Genomic DNA, 18,914 nt, shown 5'->3' with positions numbered 1-18,914 from the left:
TACTTCAAAATAGGCCTAGTTCCTGGTATGATGAATAATCTTTGCCACAAAATCCTACAAACTCAGAACCTTTTTGTTGAGCACACAATACTTCATTTGATTTATATGTTGGAACGAATGTTTCTGATGTCTGTTTGTTTCTCTGCTTAGTTGGATAGTTTATTAGATATGGGCCTTTGGGATTCCATATGCAGTGTTCCAGCAGTTCTGTTATGTTGCAAAAATTATTGAAACAATGTGGCTCTGTTTGTGTTGAATGAAACAGTCTGGTCTCATTAATCACATGTAAAGTGGCATATCAAACGTCTCTACATGGGGTTTGTGGGTTAAACTCAAATATAGTCACTGCTATAAATCAGTCACTGTTCACACAGTATATCAGGAGGCCTATCCTATCGCGCTATAAATTATATTGACAAAGAAGCACTTTTTTCCTGTGAAATTAAAAGTGATAAATGCAATTATGATTAACACCTGTTCACTTTGCTATGACAGATAAAGCATAACTAATTTTTATGGTCTGCAATTTGTACAGGTTCATGCAAAGGACTTGTTAGGCAATTCATATTACAGCAAGCATTTAATTTTGTGCCTATATAGTGCCACTGATTTAAGTTTTAGTTTAGCTTAAAATCCTGGAATGTTTGGGGGTGTGACTAATAATAATAATGTTATGTTATTTGTCTTGTGCACTAAACACTAAAATGGTGTAAAAAAAAATAAAATAAAAAAAAACATCATAAGAGAATAAAATAATTTAAAACTCTGAGATCTTCTGTTGTTCACCTTTTAGCTACTAGATAGTGTCATTGTTACTGTCATTGTTTTGTTTAAACACAGGAAGGAAATATGTGGCATGGGGGGGCATGGTTATGTGTCGGTCTGCGGGAGAGGGAAAGCGGTAAGGCTCATCACCTTGGCTGTAATTACTCTAACACCTGTCTCTCATTATAGTGATGGCGGAGGGAGACCTGATAAAGCTCACCAGAGCGGCAGAGGAGAGGGAGAGAGTGGCCAGAGCAACAGATCTTGCAGAGAGAGAAAGCTACTTTGGAGCTGGCCACCCAGAGCCATTTTTGCTTTGTGTTTGAAAGTGTGTGTGAAGCTGAAGTGTAAAATAAACACTCAACTGTTCGCTCTCTCCTGACTGCTCCATTTCCCACGAACCTATCGTTATCACAAAATATTTATCAGGATGCCCAAGCTACTCTTTTTTTTCATACAACAAAAGTAGAAAGTAAACATTAAGTTTCATACTTTTAAGTAGTTGCCCATACAACTTGTGCAGTATATTCCAAATATTTTAAAGCCATATGATAGCTTTGTGTGAAAAACAGTCGTCATTCACAGAAAATCTTGCCTTCCCCCCAGCTCTCAAATCTCATTCGCACCTCCACACATTTAAAAATGGCACTTTGCGATAGTTCACTAGTACAGTCAGTTCATTTATATGCACTTTAAAGGTTAGATTTAAGTTGCACTAAAAAGCAAATTCTTCTTTTTAAAATGTTGTGTAAATGTTTTAGTCTGACTAAAATCAGACCTGAATGCGATTGTAGCTTGGCATCACCCAGAATGTATACACATTAATTGAAATGCAATTGGCCTCAGCATTGTGCATATGCTCCGAAAGTGATTCACGACATGTTTTTAACCCAGAAGTTGAACATAATACAAACAAAGTAGAGGTGCATGGTGAATGCTTGGAACATACATGTTTGGACGGATAACGTACAACAGATAACATACATCTGAACTGTACCAAAATTAAAGCATAAATAACGCAAGAAATATAAAGAGATGTAAAGTTTCCATGTTGTGCTGGTTGGTTTTGCACGCTAATATGATGCAAAAAGTCAGCTAGTATGTCACTTCCTCATGTCCTTCCTTCAAATATTTGATTACTCATTGTTTTAGGTAGGCTACCTAATAAGTGATCACAGCGGCTGCATAGGGCCCTACTACAGGTTCAGTATAGCCAAATAATTATTTGCATTAAGTTTAAATAGCACTTGTCACACCGCCCAGCTATATGCATGCCAATTGTTTGATGAAACCTGTCACATCTACAAATTTTTATTTTATCGTTAATGAAAAGGTACAGAGACATAACAATGTACACGATTTGACATTTGCTCATCTAAGAACTGCCGTGGCAACGTTAGTATAGCAATTGGCTGTACACTGTCAGAGAGTCGTTTAAAAAGATTTCTTACAAGGTGTAAATAAAATGCCTAAGGGGAGTGTGATATAACTGAAAGTAAACACGATGTCCTCGCGGGGATCGTGGGGGCTCAGATCGTGGGGGCTCAATGAATGTTGGGCAGTGCAGAGAAGGGTTTTGGCCAGGTAGGGAGGGGGGCGGTCAGCTGCACGCACATCTTTCCTGGTCCGGGGCGCGTGGGTGGCAACTTTCTTCAGTGGCTTGGCAGTTGGCATCTCACGTATGCGTACACAGGGAAGAAACCATTGTCTTTCATGGTTGAAAGTATTACTCCCCTTTGCTGGTCCTTTTCTAGTGGTCTAGCACCCTCACTGGTACTTGCATTTCTTAGAGATGTACCAGGCAGCTGGTTTTGCCAGGCTGATTGCTTTGACTACCTAATTTATTGTTTTGTTGTCTTTGGTCTTCATATTTAACATCAGGTTCCAAGAATCAATTCCAAACCAAGATTAGACACTGACAATTATCTAAAGCATACACTAACATACAGGGTTGGGGAGTAACGGAATACATGTAATAGGATTAAATATTTAAAATACAAAATATAAGTAACTGTATTCCACTACAGTTACAATTTAAATAATTGGTAATTATAATACAGTTACATTCAAAAAGTATTTTGATTACTGAAGAGATTACTTTGCATTTTATTGTCATTTGTTTCATTTAATATTTAGTCTTTTCAGATGGAAAACATTTATACATATAAATGATGTGATCCAAAGTGCATTTGAACAGCGGTGAAACACTTATGATGTGTTACATTATACGAGCAGACAGAGTAGTAAGTTTGAAGTAAGTTTGGAGCAGAAGAAATAGAAATAATCCTTGTGTAAATTGTCAGCTTTACACTAAGATAAAATGTTATTTCTAGCCATTTCACATGCACGTTACCAGGCACGATCATATTTATTTATCAAGAAAATTCACGTTGGATCATAATTTCTTTTTTTCTAGTAAGACCTTTGATATTAGGGCAAAAATTGTATTCTTGATAATAATTTTTGTATTGTTTTCCTGTTAAAATATCTAAAAAAGATCAATTTGATTAATCTTGTTTTAGAAACAACACTGCATAAGATATTTAGGTTTTTCAGAGAATGTATTTTTAACATGTGTATTTTGTGTTACTGTACTGGCAGAGTTTTTATAGTCAAAACAAGTGAAAAAATCTACCAGTGCTGAAGAAGTAATCCAAAGTATTTAGAATACATTACTGACCTTGAGTAATCTAACGGAATACATTACAAATTACATTTTACAGCATGTATTCTGTAATCTGTAGTGGAATACATTTCAAAAGTAACCCTCACAACCCTGCTAACATATCAGTCATACACACGTGTCTAATAAGAAACAAATATTTTTTGGCATCTTTACATGGTAGTAAATTTAAGCAAATTACGGCGTAATTTCTAAACACATTACTCAATATAAAAGAGAATCCAAAAATCAAGTCTGACAGATTATAATATGACCTATGTAGATTAAAATCAATACAAACTATATAAAGAGTCCAAGTATCGTTATAAAAACGAACTACACATAATGTTAAGTCAGTTGATTTAGTTGTCTTCTTTCTCACAGCTGCTTTAAGGAGAAGTTTCCGCTTAAGCAGAAAGGACAGCACAAATCAATGGAAACGGAAGAGAGGTGAAGGACATTGCGGTATCTATACATCAGTATATCAGGATGTCTTGCCTTACACCAGGAAACCAGATGAGCCCTATCGTCTTGTACTTCTTACCACTAAGACACATTCTACTGTAGCTTAAAGGAATAGTTCATCCAACAATTACAATTCTGGCATAATTTACTCATCCTGATATGGTTCCAACCCCGTATGACTTCAATACAATGGCAGTGGATGGAGACTTACTTTAAAGCTCAAAGAAGGACCCAAAAATGTCAAAAGTAGTCCATGTGATCATATTTCAAGGCTTCTGAAGACATACAGTAGGTTTTGGTGAGAAACAATCTAAAATTTAAATCATTTTCCAGTGAAAATCTTGACGTCCGTTGTACATTCATGAGCACTATGAAGCTTGTTTACAGTGACTCGCATGCTTATGAGATGAGATAATTATCCAATCATTTACTCACCCTCATGCCATCTCAAACTCGCAAGACTTTCTTTGTTCTGCAGAACACAAACGAAGATAATTTGAAGAATATATGAGGTGTTTTTGTCCATACAATGTAAGTCAGTGCGGTCCAAATCTTTTAAGTTCCAAAAAGGACGTAAAGGCAGCAGAAGTAATCCATAGTGGGACTGAAGCATTATGATCTCTTTGGGTGAGAAACAGACCAAAACTGAAGTTCTTATTCACTATAATTCTTAACATTCTGAACACAGTGCCGGTTTCAAGATGGTCATTATTTGACTCTGCACACGGTTGCACTTGAACTCGCATCTACATTTTCAAAATAGCCCAGCTGGGCATGAAAACCTAGCATATTTGTGTCTGGTTTGTGTACAGAGCTTTTTGCATGTGTCAAACACGTAAAAGTGTGTGAATGAGCTTTTCTCATGAATGTATGTCAAGATTTATAATATAAGGACATAAATTTTGGTTATACAAGTTTAATACGGCATGAGGGTGAGTAAATGATAAGAGAGTTATCATTTGTGGGTGAACTATTCATTTAAGGACATTCTTTCCTGTTTTATACTGTGAAACATTTATAGGCAGAGAAAGAGAGAGTGTGGAAAGTTAAATTAACACATGGATCTGTAGGCTATTTATCTGTTTTCATTGTACTGCCTGGCCATAGACTTTGGGTCTGTGGAATGTTCACCTCACTGTCATTTCCAAAGGCAAACTCCGTATGAGCCAACAGAATAGGAGTGCTTATACTCTAAACATGAAAGTACTGTTTGAATATGCCAGTCAGCTTTCCATGCAGCTGGAGCCACTCACTATTTTTTTTTTCCATGTCATTTAAGTCCCCTGTTGCCACATTCCATCAGTAGCAAGGGTACAGAAAATGACCATAATCAAAAGTCAATGTTTCCTTGAGCAAGAATCCAGAACAGTCTCTTTAAGGGGTTTGATGAAATGGAAGTTCTCACTTCTCACTTGCTGAAGGTCTACATATAAATATTTCAAATTGAATGGCATCTTGGCAGGTAGAACTTCTATTGTTTAAAAAGTAGTAACTATATGCCTAAAACGTCTTCATTGTTCTGGTGTTTGCATAATTACAAATGCATGATATTCTACTTAGAAATCTGATTAGGCATGTGAGATCATTCAAGCTTTTTCCCTTTTATATACACTGCCGAAACAAAAATGCTTCCCTGTGGTAAATTTAGAGCATTAATTCTTAGATACATCAGAGGTGCGAACAGCAGCTGGCAAGGTAGTGCGGGTGGATGCAATGTCTCTTTCCCAAAAAACAACAGCAAATGTACAGTAGCTCAGTGATCTCTCTCCCAGTACTGAAGGACTTTAAGTGAGCCTTGACAAGACTGGCCAAAGCGTCAATATGTTCAAGGACTCCATGGAATTATTTCAAAGAAATTATATCATCTCAGCAAGATCAGAAGTTGGTTTATCTGCCATCTGAAATATGAGAAATAGTAAAAATTTAAATATTGTGTAAACTATACACAGTCCTTTCTCTTCTCACAACACATTTTTCGATTTGTCCATTCTTTTGTTTCTGTCCCAACAGCCCAAATGTCTGCAAAAACAGTTTATACATACCTGACTTTATCTCATTTTTGTTTGTAATACCTCTTCTTAGTTGTACTTTTTTGTTGTTATACCTCTTTCTTGTTACTCTTTTTTGTTGTAATACGTTTTCTTTGTTTGTTTGTTTGTTTTTTTGTCGTTATACCTTTTTTTTTTTTTTTTACCTGCTCTTTGTTTTTTGTTGTTTTATCTCTTTCTTGTTGCTTGTTTTGTTGTTATACCTCTTCTTTTTTGTTATTTTTTGTTTTTATACCTCTTATTTGTTGTCCTTTTTTGTGGTTATACTTCTTTCTCGTTGTTGTATTTTTGTTGTTATACATCTTTCTTGTTGCTTTTTTGTTTTTATATTTCCTTTTTGTTGCTTTTTTGTTGTTATATCTCTTTGCATACATGTTGTATTTATGTCTGTATTTTAAAGCAACATTGGGTTTGTGAAATGCACTACATAAAATGTATTATTATTATTATTATTATTATTATTTGTATTATTATTATTATTATTATTATTACATACCTTATTACATATACATTATTCCACTTTTAATGAATGTCATTCTTATGAGTTTTTGTTGGCCACGGATACAGAATGTTAACGTCTAATTTGACTAAATCTCTGACCTCTGATTGCCTAGGTATGCCCATATAGAACTAAACCTTAAAAGACATACTTGCATGAAAATATACTGTATCTTCGTTAATGTGTTTGTTCAACTGACCACAGACAGAGCTTGCAAATATTTCGAAGACCATCAACCCGCAGGTTTATTTGCGAGATGAGCTCTGGTGATGCATTGGTGGATGATGACAGCGAGGGCAGGCTGAAAGCCCACATGAGGTTAAACAAGAAGATTTAATATTTTCATATTTTACACTGAATGTGATTTCTTTTTGTTTCCTCTCACTCTGTGAAACTCATTTGCTGTGAAAAGCAAATACCGGGCCAAACATGGACTTAGAGTTGGCCGAAGACGTTTCATGCATTTTCAGAATCTCACTCAGAATCAAAAAGGCCAGTTGCAGCCAGTGATGCAATCGCTTATTTTGATTTCTAGAGATGCACCTACAGAGACTATCCCTTTTGTTTACGGCTGGCAGACACTGGCATTTAGTCTCTCTTGAATGGGCACCAGACAGATTCTTCATTTTCACTGCAGTAGTATGGCTTTTCCGTCTGGGTGTGTGCGAGCCAGAGCAGTGACTGGATCTGTGTTTTGGAAATGGTATGAGTGGCGGGAGCCACAGCTTGAAATCAATACAGCATTACCCCATCATCCCAATACTTATGGCCCAGTGATGGAAACAGCAGATGCCTGCCGGAATAAAGGAGCACTTCATGGCCCAGACAGTCCATGAACACTTTAAATACAGTACATGTCCACTACAAACAAGGAATACACTGAAGCTGTTCATGTACCACTCAACCAGCCAAGTCTGCAGTGTTTTATATGGGCTCAACATAAAAAAGAAAATGTTTGGACAGAGATCATGAGTGTACTAACTGAAGTGTGATTAAAATGTATACTGTGGCAGTGGTGATTTAGATAAGCATGTATTTATATTTGTGGAGATGGGAACGTGGTGGTCGTGTGTCTGTCAGTGGAGAGAGAGAAAGCGGTAAGGGCCATCACCTGGTGATTACTAACTCTAAACACCTGTGTCTAATTTCAGTGATGGCTTTAAAAGGCCGGCGGAATGCCAGACTGACTGAGAGAGTCTGAGATGCACACACACCCAGACTGAAGCTATATATATATATATATATATATATATATATATATATATATATATATATATATATATATACATACATGACATGACATGACATGACATGACTGTTATCACTGAAGCTGTGTGTGTAAACTGAAGTTCTTGCTGGAAAGCATATATTGAGTTAAAGCCCTGAGAATAAAAGAACACTCAATGTGGACTGTAACGCCGGCTCCCGCTTCCTTTTTGCCTCCCACTCTTAGAACCTCTACAATATAGTAGTGAGTTATTCAGTGAGTGTGGAGTGCAGGGTTTATTGCTGTGTCAGAGTTGATTAAATGATGGTAAACTATGTGTGTGTGTGTGTGTGTGTGTGTGTGTGTGTGTGTGTGTGTGTGTGTGTGTGTGTGTGTGTGTGTGTGTGTGTGTTACAGGGCCGAGTGGGGTTGGAGTGACTGAGTTGAAGAGAGAACTTCTACTCTCTGACCCAGAGCACTTCAGTTTAACTGTGCCTTGTGCATACATATTCACCTTATGTGACAGAGAAACTAGTGCACAGCCATCTTGAAAATGTTGTCTTGGAACATCCATTCTAGCGGTTCTATATAGATATCTATGGTGTTGATGTCAAAGTGTAATTAGCTAGCAAAGTAGATTTAGAGGTTATAGAGTTTCCAAATGTCATCATGAGTATTTTAAAGTGTTCAGGGGATATCATAACAATTGGAAGCAGAGCGGTTTGTTTAAAACAAGTTTCACTCATAAATTCGCAAGATCTTACCTTCAAGCTGTGGACGTACTGATGTGCCTCTGTGCTCATGAAACTCCAAGAGATAACACAAAGTCATTAAAAATATCTCGTACGACACCTCTGACCATCTTCTCATGTCATTCACACATCGTGTAATAGTTAAGCAGATTTTTTGAGCGTTAAACTGGGACGGGAGGTGTGCAACGATATTTATGCACACACACACGTGAAAGTTTATGTTTTATTTTATATTCCCTTTACAACAATTTTAATCTCATTTAAGCCTCTAAAAAATGTAGGGTGACAAATTCATTTTAAAAAGTACAACTGTAATTTTCTTAAATGTTGAGCTTGCATGTGTAATAATACGAGCTGTCACTGTTGGAAATTTCATATCAACTACACATTTTAACACAAATTATTAACAAGTTGAAACCTAAAAATTAAGCAGAATTACACAATTAAATGCTTGTATCATGAAAAAGTGCAGTGTGTCATAACTGTCCAAATGTGACCTGCCAGGTCCAACTTACCTCTGCGGGTGTCGGAAGAAAGTAACATTTAGAGTGACAGAAAAAACACCTCACAAGAATTTTCACGTAATAAAGGGGTGCTGTAGACTCTTGGGGAAAAATACTTCCCGTGCACCCACACGTAATCCATTTTGATCGACTCTTCTCAGTAGCTTCAATACTAACAGGAAGTTGGATGACAAAATTCAGAAGAGTAGAGCGTGCAAAAGGGGCAGGGATGAATAAGGTAAATAACATATGTGCAATAAATCAACCTGACAGTATCTGTCTGATTTGACATCCAGTACTGCCTGCGTCCCACTAGCTGATTTTTCAGCGATTTTCAGTCATAAGCTTAATTTATACAGTCATTAAAGAATCAGCAGGAGTCAGTGCGCCTACACTTCTCTTAGTGGGCGGGTGTTAACCGGCCCAGAAATTAAACTTCCTGCTGAGCCTAAGTTTGAAATTATTGGAGACAGTCACTGCATCGTGGCCTTGAGCTTCTTCTCAAACAGAAAAACTGGTCCTGCTCAGATCCACAGCAACATCAAATCACTGCAAAGGCTGATTGTTATCCATAATGATTGTGTAACTAGTAAGGCTGGGAGTCAATTCCAAAAATAAACGATTTTTCGATTCTGAGGCATTTGGAATAAAGAGTGGAATCGACTCTGCTTGGGACAATCGATTCCACTCAGGGGCGTGACATGTTTGGACTAGGGTTGTGTTCAAAATATCGATATTATGATACATCGTTACGTTATCCTTACCAATCATATCAATGCAGCTGTGGCGCATCGATATTATGCAGCACTTTGAAATTTAAGTGTAGCCTATCACGTCTATCAAGTGACGCAAGTTGGTTTTCAATCACCTGAGCAGTAAGTAGTCCACATTTAAATTGGATGAGACTCTTGATATATGTATATAATATATGTGCATTTTGGGAGGAAAGCCCGAAATATACTTAGGTTTTGCCGTACAGTCGAACACTAGCCTTTCAAAGTATACTTTATTTGACTATGCACATGTGTTGGCGCATGCATGCTACGACTGCTATGAGACAATGGACTATTTCTCTTCAGCAGTTCAGACCCATGAAGATGTTTTTATATCCCTTCAGATTCGAGTTATACAAATGCAGGTATCTCCTGACCTCCTCACATACATGCTTTTGAAATGCACATCCACTATTGTTGTTTTTTCCACCTTCGTCTCCTGATGTTTAGGGGCATTACATATTCTTCTAGCACTTCTTTGTGGAAGCATCTGCTCAATTGTTTACCTGCTAATAATTGCAAATAATGACAATGACATAATGCAAGAGTGACATTTGACAAGAGATGCCATGGCTAAGACACAAAGACGTGTCCTTAAGGAACACATTAGATAATATTTTGCAGAACAGACAAAAGAAACTTGGCCAGTGAGCATCTTGCAGTTTGAGATTTTCAATGGCGCTATGACGTTTATGAGCACTTCTCACAGAATGCGCATATGAAGATTTTTTTCTTCTCTATATCAGTGACCTGCAAAAAGTTCTGTTCTTTATGTGAGCTTCAAATGATTTCAGATGAAGTGGCTGGTAAAATTGTGTCAAAGTTTGTTTTGTACCCTGCTCTCAGCTGAGGTGCGTAAAATGATCTTCAGTGAAAAAAAAGATCTACAGTGGATGCATCACATGCGAGGGTTAGTTAGACTAACTATATTAAGAAAATGCAATTGCAGGCTAATATGTCTTTTCACTTCATTTTAGCACAGCATATTTTGCACTGACTATAATCTGTGACACTTACTGTGTATTTATGAATGTGGTCTCAAATTTGTGCTATGAGTTATATTAAATGTACTAATGACAGTTTTATGTTATGATTATTATTGAACTTTTCATTTGAATACAAGAACAATGTGTAGTTTGACTTGTTAAGCCTAAAGTTGATTAATCCTAGAGGCCTTACTTTACCCCTAGCCAGAATATTTTTAACTAAATTAAGGGTAGCACAAAACAGTTTCAAAGTAGAAAGTGACAATAAAAATGTATTAGCTTTTTGGTTACAGAATGGTTTCTTTTTCTTTTCTTATATTTATGGAACTTACTGTGTTTTGAAATTCACAAAATGATGTTATACAGTAGTACGAAAAGTGCTGCATTACAAAGTTTCAATTGCATCAGAATAATAGTTTTCAAGACAGACTAGAGTGCAACAAAAATTATATATTTACACTACCGTTCAAAAGTTTGGGGTCACTTGCCTGAAATGTTTCTCATGATCTTAAAAACCTTTTGATCTAAAGGCATATGCTTAAATGTTTAAAATTAGTTTCGTAGACAAAAATATAATTGTGCCAACATATTCATTTATTTAATAACAAAACTAACTAACATTTTATTTAAAAAAAAAAAAGTTTTTTAAATTGATGACTTGGACCAAATAATTAAGAAAAGCAGCCACTAAGTGCCCAGCATATAGATGGGAACTGCCTTCAATACTGTTTAAAAAGCATCCCAGGGTGATACCTCAAGAAGTTGGTTGAGAAAATGGCAGGAGTACATTTCTGCAAAATCTAGGCAAAGTGTGGCCACTTTAAAGATGCTAAAATATAACACAGTTTTGATTTATTTTGGATTTTTTTTTTTAGTCACAACATAATTCCCATAGTTCCATTTCTATTATTCCATAGTTGTGATGACTTTACTATTATTCTAAAAAAAAAAATTTAAATAAAGAATAAGTGACCCTAAACTTTTGAACGGTAGTGTGTGTGTGTGTGTGTGTGTGTGTGTGTGTGTATATATATATATATATATATATATATATATATATATATATATATATAAATAAATAATTTAATGTGAATACTTTTTTACTTTCACTCAAGTATGTTTTTGGCTTGATACTTGGACTTTTAATTGAGTAAAATTTTCACTCAGTACCCATACATTCACTTGTAGTATAAGTATAATTTGAGTACTTTTTACACCCCTGTTATTCGGTGAATGTGGCAGACCTATGACAGAAGAGGGCAAGATTACAGCAAAAACATTTGGTAGATGTGTTTTTTCCTTTCCAAAATAGGGTTGTGTGCTACTTGAAATGTAGTTCATACCTTCAAGCAAGTAGACTGACAAACAGGAAACACGAAGAGCCATATGTTTTAAAAGCAAAACTAATGTGCCTTGATGCCATACTCTTGTAAATGTTCATAAATGATGTGTGTATGCAGACCATCACAAATTTCCATACAGCAGTTCCACACTAAGGTCTAAAGACGCTGTATGCTGAAGAGACTGCCAGAGTGGAGGTGGAGAACAGAATCAGTTTTTTACTGCCACTCTAAGTGTCCAAGAATGATGTGGACAGGGGACAATAGAGTGATGAAAGATTAGGGATAATCACTGCTTCTAACAGCTAGACTGTCAATGCAGTGATTAAGTGAGCCTTGTGACTTTTCCTTCCCTTTCTGGAGCAATGCCATCTTCCTGCCTTAGATTTGAGCTCATCTTGCCAGCTTCTCCCCTCTAAAAGCTCAAACTAACAGCTTGCTATATTTCTGACTGTCGTCCAAGCTTCCGAACTGTAACGAAACAGACTTAGGGTCTAACTCTGTCTGACATGTGTACATTTATTTGATTTATGGCATTTGAGCAGTGAGTACTCAAGTCGATCAGTATGACAGTGGCAGTGATTTAGTGCCAGTACATGACCGCCACAGCTAATGATAACCACAACTAATAAACTGTTTTGATTCTGCTGTTAGATTTTACTTTGAGTGCAGTGGAAAAATTACTTTTGTAACTGTCTGCTGATGGGCCTAGAGCTCCATATAAAGTCTTGTACTTCAAAGCTGACATACTGAAATGGGGTTCTATTTGCCATTTAATGACTGGGAACAGCATTTTGTTGATGGGCTTCAAGATCAGTTTTGTCAGTATTGGATCAGTTCAATGTTCATGTGGTGAGCTTAGTAATTTGCCTTATCACATTGTATGCACGCTCCATAAACAAGGTTTATGTATGGTTTGTGCGGGTGGAGGAAGTGCACACACACACACACACATGCACATCACATTTGGCTTGACCTGTTGCCCCCCCAGTGGTGGTAAAAGTTTATAGTTTATTTTGGAGTATGTGGAGAACGTGTGGACAATTATAGTTAGGGTGTGTGGCGAGCTCCTCGAGCCTTGTTAAGCGCACCTCTGAGCATACTTTCTGTGTGACTCAGTCTAGTTAAACAAGGGCCTTCATACTACCTAACCCCTGCTCAGTTTTCGACACGTTACCAGACTGCCTTTCCATTGTGTTTCCTTCATTATATCGATGCACTAAAAATCTCCTAAAAGTGCAAGAGTACTTTTAAACTGTGCTTGCAAAATTCAGAATTTTAGTTGAACTTGAATTGGAATTGGAATGACAGAAAGAGGAATTTACTGAATTGCAATTCAAAGAAATTCAGTCACGCAAAAGTTTTGCAAAAAAGACATTAATAATAACATCAATAATTTTGACTAATTATGTCTATTTATTCCCTCATATGAATAGATCTTATATTTTGGGTGTTTGATAACAAATGTATGGGTAATTCATACTGCTAAACTAAATGTATTATTAAAAACTACCCTTACAGCAGTTATATGAATTTGTTTGAATTAATTCCATTTTAATTCTACTTCCTTTAATTTATCCTATTTGCTAACTAAATTCAAATTCAATTTAAATTCAGCAATTACATTGGAATTTGAATGGCATTATTTTTGTTATTAACAATTTTTTTGATTCCATGTAACATATAAAAAAAAAAAAAACAGAATATTTGGAACATATTATTTACAACCCTGCCTCCCGAACATTAACCCCCCACCCAACACAAACAGATACCCCAGTGGTCAAATGCCAATTGACAAAGACACACAAACAGACAATAAAACAGTAGAAAATATTTATAAATACATATATTAAAAAATAAAAAATTAAAAAAAAGTATACGTTCAAAAACAACAAAGCTACAACACACACATTTAAAACAACACTTCTCCCTCCACTCCCCGAAAGCCCTCCAAAAAGGCCAAATAGCCGCCCCACCTACTGATGAACAAATCCATGTTGCCTAGCCTTCTATATGAAAACTCTTCCAATGCTGCTGCCCTGCCCATCTCCTCGTACTACTCACAAAACGACTTCCATCCTCTACGGACAACCTGTCTGCTTATCATAACACCGGCCAGGATCCAATTCTTCATGTACTTATCCCCTACATCAATGACCACCCCATCACCTAAAATACAGAGTCTGAAGCAAAATTAGATTTAATTACCTAATACGTCACCCATAAAACACTGGACCCTCAACCAGAATTCTTGTATCTTAACACGCCACCAAAAAACATGAGCTGTGTCCCCATCTTCTGATTGGCAATGCCAGCAGGTGGGTGTGTCTTTAAGACCCAGCCTATACAATCTAGAGGGGGTCCAATAGAATCTATGTAAAATCTTAAATTGCATAAGGCACACCCTTGCATCTCTAGATGTAGACTTGTTTTTTTTTTAGAATCCTAGCCTACACTCCCTCCTCCAATACTGAGTTTAGATCTTTCTCCCATAATCTCTTGAGTGAAGTTGAAGCTCCATCCCCCAGACTCTGAATTAGTAGGGAGTAATACACTGATGCCTCATGGCCTTAATGCAGTAATCACCACTTCCAGAGTATCTGCCGCTTTAGGAGGGTGTATACTACCCCCAAAAACAGTACAGAGCAGGTGGTGCAGCTGTAAATACCTAAAGAATTGAGATCTGTGAATCCTAAAATGTTGAACCATATTTTCAAAAGTTCTCAACACTCCAGTCTCATATAGGTCACAGAGTGTAGTGACCCCCCTCTCAATTCACTCTGACCAACAGAAAGGGGACTTAAACGTAATTTGGGATTCTGCCATATGCTTGGGGCAGCATTTAAATAAATGTCAAAATTAAACACTCTGGACAATTTTGTCCATACCGAGTGTAAATGCGAGATAATGGGGTGTAACCTAACTTCTCCGATTAGTTTGATAGGCATTGCAATGGCGAAATAGGGGAAAGAGCTTCCTGTTCAAAACAGAACCAGGGAGGGGCTCTCTCAGGTGGAAGCGACCAATGAGCCAAATATCTGAGACCAAAAGCATAATAATAAAACAAAATCTTGGTTAGGCCTAGCCCACCTTTGTCAATCGGCCTATGTAATTTACTGAAATGTAATCTGGGACATTTACCGTTCCAAATGAAGGACTTTGCTATGATATCAAATTGCTTGAAATAAGAGAGGGGGACATCTACATGGAGAGACTGTAGCAGGTAGTTGAATTTTGGAATACAATTCATATTAATAACATTAACTTTCCCAATCATAGATACATGTAATGAAGCCCAACTGTCCACATTGCTCAAATCTTTTTAATAAGGGGTCAAAATTAACTCTAACTAAATCACACAATTTTGCTGGGAATAAAATGCCCAAATACTTAATGCCCTCTTTAGGCCACTGGAAGGTGCCTGGCTGAAAAGCCGTTACTGGACAGTGCGCTGTCAGAGACAAAGCTTCAGATTTAGACCAATTAACTCTTTATCCCAAGAACTTAGAAAAGGAATTAATAATTCTGTGGAGGCAAGGCATAGATCTAGTGGGGTCGGAGACGAATAATAAAATATAATCTGCGTAAAGCAAAAGTTTATGCACCATACATCCCGCCACCACCCCTAGAAAATCATCTTCCTTTATTATCGCAGCTGCTAATGGTTCCAGGGCAAGACAGAACAATAAGGGGGAAAGAGGGCAACCCTGCTGGGTGCCACTATCCAGAGTAAAATAATCTGAAATGAATACATTTGTTTGTACCGCCGCTACCAGGTGTCTATAAAGTAACTTAATCCATCCAATAAAAGTATTCCCGAACCCGTATATTTCCAAAATCTTAAAAAGATAATCTCATTCTACCATATCAAACGCCTTTTCAGCGTCAAGTGAGATGGTAGCGACCAGAGTCTGATCATTCGCCACTGACCACATGATATTGATGAAGTGCCTAATGTTATCAGAAGAGCAACGACCCCGAATAAACCCCACCTGGTCTATATGTATAAGATGTCATAACTTAATCGGTTAGTCAAAATTTTTGACAATATTTTTACGTCTAGCTGGATCAGAGAAATTGGACAGTATAACTCTTAAACTCGCTTGGATCTTTGTCCTTTTTAAGAATCAGACTGATCCAGGCTTGTGTCATGGTTGGCAGAAGCTTTACATTCTTTTATGATTCTGTATAAACTTCTAACAAAAGTGGAGCCAGTTCTGTAGCATATGATCTAAAAAACTCATTGGCAAAGCCATCTGGCCCGGAGCCTTGCCTATAGGTAAGGCCTTAATTACCTCATCAAGCTCCTCCAAGGTTATCTCAGAATCATGAGAATTTTTGTGCTCAGTCATCAGTTTAGGGAGTTCTAATGGTTCCACAAAGTTTCTAATATCTTCATCAGTAGACGAAGATGTGGAACTGTAGAGATCAAGATAGAATTCTTTAAAAGCATTATTAATATCAATGGCTGAGGTAAATATTTCACCACCAGCAGATTTCACTGAGGGAATGGTAGAAAAAGACTCTCTCTGCTTTATATATCTAGCCAAAAGCTTCCCTGCTTTGTCCCCCGACTCAAAGTATGACTGTCTTTCCCTGAATAGCCAAAACTCCACCTTCTGCAACAAAATAGTATTATATCTGTATTTCAATTGGGCCAATTCTCTGAGGCCATCACACGACATTCGGCACTTCAGCTCTGCCTCTGCATTTTTAATATTCCCTTCCAACTCCATGAGTTCTCGTGCTTTGGATATTTTGATGAATGAGGCATACTGTATGATTCGGCCCCTAAGAACCACCTTAAGTGCCTCCCAAGCCACGCTCACAGAGGATACTGAGGACCAGTTGGTCCCCGTATAAACATTGATTTCAGCCTTTAACGTTTGTTGGAATTCAGAATTTTGCAACAGGGATTCATTAAAGCAGCAACTACTGTATATGATTTCTTTTTCTCTGTACGTGGCAACACCTTTAAACTCACCCGGGCGTGATCTAAGACTAAGATGTTTCCAATTGAGCAATCAATGACAGAAGAAATGAGGGACAAAAAACAAAAAAAAACAAAAAACAAAAAACAAAAAAAAAAAAAAAAAAAAAATATATATATATATATATATATATATATATATATATATATATATATATATATATATATATATATATATATATATTAATTTATTTATTTTTTCTAGAATAAATCTTATGGACTGATGAAAAAAATGTATAGTCCCTACCAGATGGGTTCAAAAGTCTCCAAATATCTGTAAGACCAAGATTTTTACACATCCTGTGAAGCATCACTGTTGCTCTAGGGGGCTTAAACACTTTTGATCACAAAAGATTAAAGTCTCCTCCCAATATTATATCATGAGGGGTGCCAGAGGCTTGCAACATCCCTTCAAGATCTATAAAAAGCCCTGGTCATCAGCGTTAGGTGCGTAAATATTAGCCAAAATCAACCTTTGCCCCAGAATTTCTGCTAAAACAATAATGACTCTTCCTAATTTATCATTAATCTGTTTGAGACATTTGAATTGTAGATGTTTACTTATCAATGTAATGACTCCCCTGCTCTTACTTGAGCCAGCACTAAAGAAAACATGTCCACTCCTTATCTTCCCAAATTTTTAAGCTACCTGCAGGGAAAGATACGTTTCTTGAATCATATTTCTTACGTTTAAGAAAAGAAATATCCTTCCTTCTTTTTATGGGGTGCTCCAACCCATTCACATTCCATGCGGAGAGAGACAATCCACTCGTTAACATTTGACATTGACATATTAGAAAAAATAGATTGTCAAAAATAAAATTATAAAGACCACATTCCCCATTAGTGCAACAAACAAACCCAGAACTTCCCCCCGAACCAAACAAACAGAAAAAAGAGAAACGTGCACATTAACCCCGCGCACGACAGCACCAACCGGCATTCATCCCTCTAAACTCAAACAGTCCATGTATGTCTACAAGAGCCCCCGCGACAACTTTGCCGTCAGATTGCTCAAGTGTTTCTGTACAAATTTTGTGAGACAGAATTACATAGTAGAAAATAATCTATAAAACAAACTCCAGCCAATAGGCAGAATAAACACAAAGAACATGTAGATTCATTCACAAAACTGTATCAAAGGTGTGTTCCTCCACAAAACAAACTCCAGCTGCTAGGTGGAACCAGCACACAAAGAAAAAAATTAAAGCCGTTCAGTTTCCTCGGACAGTCAAACGAATATTCAGTGAGCCGGCTGTTCATGAGTGCATCAGATCCTCTAATCCTTCCAATGTCCTGCAAAAAATACTCCACAATACAAACTCCAGCCAGTAGGCAGAATAAGCACAAAGAATGAACAGATTCATCCACAACTGTCCCGAAGGAGTGTTACTACACAAAACAAACTCCAGCCGCTAGGCAGAACCAGCACAAAAAGAAACAAAAATGCGCCCAGCTTCCTCAGACAGTCAAGTGTATGTTCAGCGAGTCAAACTCACTTGGGGACCACATTAGAAACATCAATGGTTTACTCACCCCATTGTCTCTATGAAAGACGATGCTTGCTGTGGACATGTAAATACTTTGCGGCCATCCTTAGTATCTATTCTCAGTTTGGCCGGAAACATCAGTGCAAAAGCGACCTTCCATTGATGTAAGAGTTTCTTGCATTCCTTGAATCAGTCACGTTTCTCTTGTCGTATTTGCAAAATCTGGGAACAAGAAAATGTTGTGGTTCTTCCAAGAGAGCTTTCCTTTGCTCCTTGCCTCACATAACACAAGATCTTTATCGGATGATCTTAGAAATTTGGCTAGAATTGATCGGGGCCTGTCTCCCTCCACGGATCTGCGAGCCAGGGCTCTGTGAGCTTGCTCGATTTCCAGCTTATGGCCTGTTATGTCGAGCAGACTCGGGAAGAGCTAG

The 18,914-nt window shown here is 37.2% G+C and overlaps 1 pseudogene; it reads left to right on the top strand.

Annotated features, from left to right (window-relative positions):
* LOC127442246 (MAGUK p55 subfamily member 7-like) overlaps window positions 1–18,914 on the top strand; it is an 84,521-nt pseudogene that overhangs the window by 50,205 nt on the left and 15,402 nt on the right.

This window comes from Myxocyprinus asiaticus, chromosome 6, assembly GCF_019703515.2.
Source record: "Myxocyprinus asiaticus isolate MX2 ecotype Aquarium Trade chromosome 6, UBuf_Myxa_2, whole genome shotgun sequence".
NCBI lineage: Eukaryota > Metazoa > Chordata > Actinopteri > Cypriniformes > Catostomidae > Myxocyprinus > Myxocyprinus asiaticus.
Note: the sequence above shows the minus strand (reverse complement) of the source record. Positions and strands in the feature narration are given on the sequence as shown.